The 6,904-nt window shown below is 32.5% G+C and overlaps 1 protein-coding gene across 12 annotated transcripts in view; it reads left to right on the top strand.

Annotated features, from left to right (window-relative positions):
* The first annotated feature begins 5,322 nt into the window (after positions 1-5,322).
* LOC137244201 (RNA-binding protein fusilli-like) overlaps positions 5,323-6,904 on the top strand; it is a 166,191-nt gene continuing 164,609 nt past the window's right edge. The window contains exons 1-2 of one of the 12 annotated variants that reach the window (XM_067772865.1): positions 5,323-5,490; positions 5,998-6,055. The gene's annotated coding sequence lies outside the window, so the exon portion shown is untranslated. Of the gene's footprint in view, positions 5,654-5,727; positions 6,056-6,904 lie in introns of all 12 variants that reach the window. The other 11 variants (XM_067772863.1, XM_067772862.1, XM_067772860.1 and 8 more) reach the window with 11 other exon arrangements.

The raw sequence follows: 6,904 nt of genomic DNA, 5'->3' as shown, positions 1-6,904 counted from the left end.
CAATATTGGAGTTATTTATTCAACAGTTTAGTGATTCGAACTTAGCAGAAGATTGCAAATAAGAGGATTTGCAGTAAATTCGTTACAATATGTATCGACTCATTTATAAGGTGTATATTTTTTTAGGGTGTATTACATACATATGTACATACATATCTGTTCATATGTGTGTAAATATATATTTTCAACACCTGAATGAAATGCATGGAGAGACCACAGAAACGAGTTTAGTAATAAAAATGAGGTGCACATTTCTATGTATGTACAAGAGTTGCCATTGGCGAATTTGTAAATGACCTAAAACTAAGTTTAAATTACCCAAGTTAATTTTTTAAATACCTTACACTGAAAATGAGTTCTTTGTCGCTTAGTCATAGGCAAGACGACCTATACTTGCGACGACGCTATAATATAGTTTGTGATAATAACGCTTTAACATAAAAAGTGAAGAACTCTCAAACAAACAAAAAACAATAATAATCCGCCCTTTTATCACAAATGGACAAATATCTTTAGAAAGCACAATAATTTCCCTTGGAAATACTGCTTATTTTTTCTGGATGTTTTCTTTTTTAATAGCTTATAACGACTAAAGGGATATATTCAGAGTTGCTCAACCCCTATACATTTATAGCACTTTTGGTTTTGTTTTCCCTGAAGAATAGGCACAGATACAAACTCAAACTTTGGATAAAAAAAAAAAAAAAATTCATAGCACTTCCATATGCCCTCACATATAAATTCGATTCATATGAAAGTGCCTGAATTTCATATGAAAGTGCAAAGAAAGAGCATTTCCATATGAAGCCTAGGCATTTAAACATTTAAAATATTTTTTTTTTCAATTTAAAAATGTTTCAGTGTACATATAACTTTGTATATGTATTGTGATTTGTATTTAATTTAAAACACTAGTTACCCTCTCGTGTTATGCTTATTAAAGCATGCTCCATATAAAAAACAGCTTTCGTTTGGTATCAATGGCAAAATAAACTTTGCTAAATTCCATTAAACAACTTATGATGTAAATATTTAATTTTGGTGTGGAGATTAACAATTGTAGTTCCCTATATCTGGGTAATTATCTGAAAGGGGTATACATAATATACATAAATTCCATATATGAGTTAATTTAGGTGGGAGGGGAAGTAGGCGTGGAAGTGGGAATGACAAATAATATGAAACAACAGCCAGAAGGAATTACACACTATGTAATTGAGGAGTTGCGTGCAGAAAAGGAACTTATTCTAAAATTACGTTTTGTGATTTACGTGTTTGAAATATTTGTGGTCTATGTAATATTTGAGTAGCTGCAAATCAGACCACAATAATTACAATCGAACAGCTTCGAGAAAATTGAGAAAAATAATCAAAAAATGTAATGTCCTAGAAAAACATAATTTTTCAATGTGAATTTTAAGTAGCCTAGACCAATTATCCTAATAGACTGACAGGATGTTCAATATGGCTACTTTTTCGGATTTTTGCAGCGTTTTGACAGGCTGTTCAATATGGCGGCGGATAGGGCCAGCTATCTTCAGCGGTTGATAGAAAGAGATACAGGATGAGAAAGCGATAGTCAAATAAAAATTTGTAATTTTGACGTCTATCGTCTATGCAAAAGTTATCACACTTGTCTTATCCACAATGCTCATATTAACTTCCTGTCAATTTAACAGAGTATGACATTTCATATATGAATATAAGGTGGAATTTCAATACAGGAATATAAGGTAAATATTTCAAAACAAACAGCAAAAAAATATTTTACACAAATTCAGTAATTCATTGAATTATTACAAATTTTGTCCTTTAATGAAGAATCTCTGAATATTAAAAGGCGCAACGACTCGAGAAGTTATTCCCAAAAATTTCGACAAAGCTCGGATTAAAAATTTAAATTATTTAATTATGAAGTTTATGTAATGTTAACAATTTGAATATTTTCTTCAAGAGTAAATTCGGTAAAAGTCTAGTTGAGGGGTCGACTGCTAATACGCTACCAAAAATATCGAGAGAGGTGTCAAAAGACGCGTATTAATCTCGACAAAAATAATCCGAAGCCGGAAAATAAAAATTGTATCTCTGTCCGGAGATATCTGCAGATGAAGTTGGCCATTTTCATGTGGTTGTTGTAATGTTGTTCTACCCACAAAAAAAAATGTGAATATAAGGGTTTTGCGCGGATATAGTTTTGGTCTCCAAACCGGTGTTGGACCCACCCAGGGTAATTTTTTATAAGCGAGGCTGAAGGCCGCCAATGCAGAGAGGTGTTCTGCGAAAAATTACTATGGATCCCGCCCCCGGTTCCGGAGGGACCGCGGGTCATTTTTCGGTTTTTCGTTAATATCTTTTGTAAGAGTTAAAATTTTTATTTTCCGCCTTCGGATTATTAATACTGCTGTCAACGCGTCGTTTGACACCTTTCTCGATATTTTTGGACGCGTATTAGCAGTCGACTCCTCAACTAGACTATTACCGTAAATTCAAGTAAAAGTCATAAATAGCCGTGTTTTTTCTACGTATACGTTTACGTTTGCGCGTAAAAAATATGCTTATTTTCGCTTAGATAATGCTTAGAAGACCCATCTAGCGGCAGTGGTTAAATAACTAGCTACAGAACAGGGTGTACCTAAAATCGGAGACACAACCCTCTGGTGGCCATAACGCAAAACATATAGCTGAATCGGTTGCGATTAATAGTGGGTACACACCATTTTTAGATGTGAAACATAGAACTAGGGTTGAGGTGAAACATAGACACGTATTTCAGTTACATCTGAGTATAATGCGTATTGAAATTTAGTAGGACAAATTTTATGCGCAGCAATTTCAGAGGTGTATGTAAAGTTTGACGCTTAGCAGTCTATATAACGTTTGAGCGTAAACGTCTATAGATTTAAACAAAACACAGCTAATAACTCAAATTTTGATCAGTATTTAATTATACATCAATTGAAAAATTGACAACAAGGGGCGTAAAGACAGGGGGCGTGTAAAAATTGTATAATATTTTAGGATTTCAGACCACCAATGAGTTATCTTGAAGGAGTTTGACTACAGATTCTGATATTACCTTATTTCCATAAAACTTACGTGCCTGAAATATGAAAAAAAACTTAGTTAACCTGTAGCAAATCGCATTACTATTAAACCAGCGCAGAGCTATTGTATTAAGAGATGACACTAGTTCTAATTATGTCCCCTAGCAGTCAACTGACACTTTTAACATTGTAATATCCTACGAAAAGACAAATTTTTTTGTACTAAGCTAGAGCTGAAAGTATTTTTACTACCAGGGGCCAAATCGTAACATATGATCAAGGATAGATTTGGCCCAGCTTTTAAATTTTGGTAAATAGATTTTTAGTTGCATGGCCACAATAGCTGAATATTTTTCCACTTATCACTAAACTGTTACTGCAAGCTGCTGCAAAAGTGCACTATCCCCAAATGCCATTAAACATATCTAGTAATTTATAAAGCTTATTAAAATCTTGCACTTAAAATAGTTTGTTAATGAATAAGATCACCTAAATGGCTTAAAAAAACTGCGAGCACAACAAGGTTTGAAAAAAAGAATGGTTAAACAAAAATTATCTTTTTCCCAAAATCTTTTAGATAGATATATTAAAATGGTGTTATAAAACTAAAAAACAGGCAACATTTTTTAATAGTTGCTCTCCTTGTTGGACCCAACACGTACCGTTTTGACATCTTCAGCAAAATCATTAGCTGCTAAAAAACTATCTAACAGTTTGCTATTTAACGGAAATTAACTCACTTTAAGGTAACATCAAAAAGTCATCTATTAACTAGTTGGAAAGTCATGCAAGGTTTGCCGCCACAACCACTGTAACTGTGAAATTAAGTAAAACTTTTGTACCCAAATAATTATAAATTAGAAAATAAACACACAAGTTTTCGTATATTGTCAGTATGACTTTTGGCCACATAATCAAATTGTCTGTCTCATGGGGCCCTGTATATTTCTCACTTTTCGCAATCGTTGTTTGCAGAGTATTCCACATATGTGTATATATACTTATATATTTGTGCATGTGTGTATATGATATAACCATACATACATGCAAACATTTACGCATTTCAGGTAATACTCGATTTTTCAAAGGTAATAATATTGCAAACCAACATTCATACATACATATCGATATGTCAGTACTTACATACAAGTAAGCAGCGTTGCCACATCAAAAAAAGAATGTTGATATAAATGAACACAATGATAAATAAGGTACCCAAAGGGTCAAAACTATAATTATATTATTATTTGCTGCCAACATTTTTGGAATAATAAAATAATAATATCTTCCGTCTTATTATTTTTCTAGTTATAAAATCCGAATAGCATATTTTAAAAGAACGAAAATTTCTACATATATACAAACCAACCGAAAAAAGTCACGTAAAAAATTTATATCGGTGTTTTGGCCTAGGTCGGTTGATAAACGCATAACTTTTTCCAGCAATAATAACTTAAACTAAAGAACTATCGGCATGCTTGTTTAAGTAAAAATATAGTCACTTCAGTGCTATTCAGAAGAAATGAAAAATATTCTGTATGATTTCGAGTTGGGACTTTTTTGGTTGAGGATGAGCACAAATGAGCATATAATTTTCGGTTATTCCTATGGTCATATGTCTTCCGTTTTTGGGGGACTGTTCTGTTTTTTGCAGTGAACTGGGCAAGTGAATACTTATTAATAATTTTTTACACATAGGAATATTTCAAACGAAACTTCTAGGTTTAACCTGCAGAAAATTGCGCAAGTCCCAAACTAGAGCAGAACGGTGGAATTAAGTGGCAGTCGGTTTAAAGCTGTTTCGTTGCAGTAATTTTAACCGACACTTTTAACATTGTGATGTTATACGCCGTCGATATTACCCATCTTTTGAAAGCGTTATTAACTGTTTCAGAAATCGGTGGTTCTGGTTGGTTTTCCCGCTGATTTGTTTGTTTCTTTCACGATGTCCTCCCTCTGAATAAAGAAAAGTGCGCTATTATCTACAAAGTGCACAATAATGTATAGTTATTTTATTATTATGAAGAGCGCGTAGTTATCTATATAATGAAAGAGTTAGGAGTTTTTTCATTGAAACAAGACTTCACAGATCTGGGCCAAAATGAACCAGTGTGGCATCCGTGGTGGTATATCTTTAACCTTACTTGCACATGTATGAGTGTGCTATGATGAAAAATCTACCGACTCTCAAAAACTTTATATACCTTTGTTTACTTGTATTGTAATATAGGTTTGCGGGTCCACTTGTTTGTGTTTTTCTCGGGTACGCTTTCAAGCATTCTGGTCAAAGGCTGGTGCCTACAATGACGATCATTGGCAACACCAGTTGCTGTCATTCCACCGTGAGATGAGCGCGAGTACACCGGTGTTCATAGTAGAAAATATTTAACGACGCAGTCTTTCGTTATTACCAACGTTTTTTGATCCGAGTGCTTTCGAAGTTGTGGTAAATGTTGCTGCATATGCTAATGTACCCTACATACATATAGATCGGCATTTATGTGTATACATACCTATGTAAATAGATATGTTTAAAATTATTTTATATATATATTTTTTTCAATTTTAAATGCAAAAATTATTTTGATAACTTGGACCAAAACTAGTAGGTAAAGATGAAAGCTTTTAAATATTTGTATATACATATGTATGTTGATCTATGGATATATATATGTACGTATAGATATACATAGATGTATACATACATACACAAATACATATGTTCAAAGTCTCATCTGATTGATCAAAAAAAAAAAAAGTATCTACTTAGTTTGAGAAACTCTCGAAAAGATAGTGAATCGAACAAGTGGAGAAGAAGAGGTAGAAAGGAAAGTGCAATATAGTTAAAATTTTATGAAAGTGAACTTTGAAGTTGAAAGCAAATAATAATATTTTATTAAAAAAAAAAAATAATAACACTTATAACAAACTCGCGATTGCAACAATTCAACAGGTAGCCGTAACCACGAAAGCAAAGGAACGAGAAAATGGTAGCTGTAAAACCAGCAAAGGTAATAAAATAATAGCAGAGGTAATGGGAAGACTAAAATTCAAAAGAAAATTACAAAAGAAAAATTGGATATGTACGTAACCAAGAAAAAAATGCTATAATAATAGTAAGGCAACAGGTTTTTTGCGTAGTCATTTGTAGTAGTTTTCCTTTTGGTTGTTGACACATACCTACATACATACATATGCATATGTATGAACATTAACACCCTACAGAAAAATTATCAATGATAAAAACAAGCTAACTCTAATAATTGGCTATTTTACGAGTTTCCGAAAAATAACTGATTCTTAGATGATTACAAAATGTTTAATACAACTACCTGATTGCAAACTTACGAAACGTTGCAGTATCAAACGAATTATCTGAGAAATTGAAAAAAGTCAAATCGAATGTGCTATTTTCTGTTTCTCTCACCCCTAATATGGTTCTAGTACTGACTTAAGTATCTAAACTATATCGTCGACGATGGGTGAAAGCTGCTAACCCCATCCAAAAAATTTGTTTCAGTAGAACAAAAAAGATTTAATTGAGCTCAGCTTTCTAATTTCAAAACGAATTGAAAATGTATGGAGTTAGCATCTTTTCAAAATATTCTTAGGAAATACAATCTAGGCTGTTAAAAACGAACGAACCAGTTTTTATTTCTACATGTTTTCTGTCGTTTGGCTATTTTTTTCCTTTTTTTAAGAAATGACAAGTTTTTGTAAAAATATCTATGTATGTAACGAAAATTAACGTGCTTGTTAAACAAAATGAGCCAACAAAGCGGCAATAATTTTTTCTCTTTGCTATAAAATTTGTTTGTGACATATATGTAATACTCCTATATTGCTAATAGAAAATGCTC

The sequence above is a fragment of the Eurosta solidaginis genome, chromosome 3 (genome assembly GCF_040869045.1).
Source record: "Eurosta solidaginis isolate ZX-2024a chromosome 3, ASM4086904v1, whole genome shotgun sequence".
NCBI classification, from domain to species: domain Eukaryota; kingdom Metazoa; phylum Arthropoda; class Insecta; order Diptera; family Tephritidae; genus Eurosta; species Eurosta solidaginis.
The sequence above is the reverse complement of the archived record's forward strand: the minus strand, read 5'-3'. Positions and strand labels throughout refer to the sequence as shown.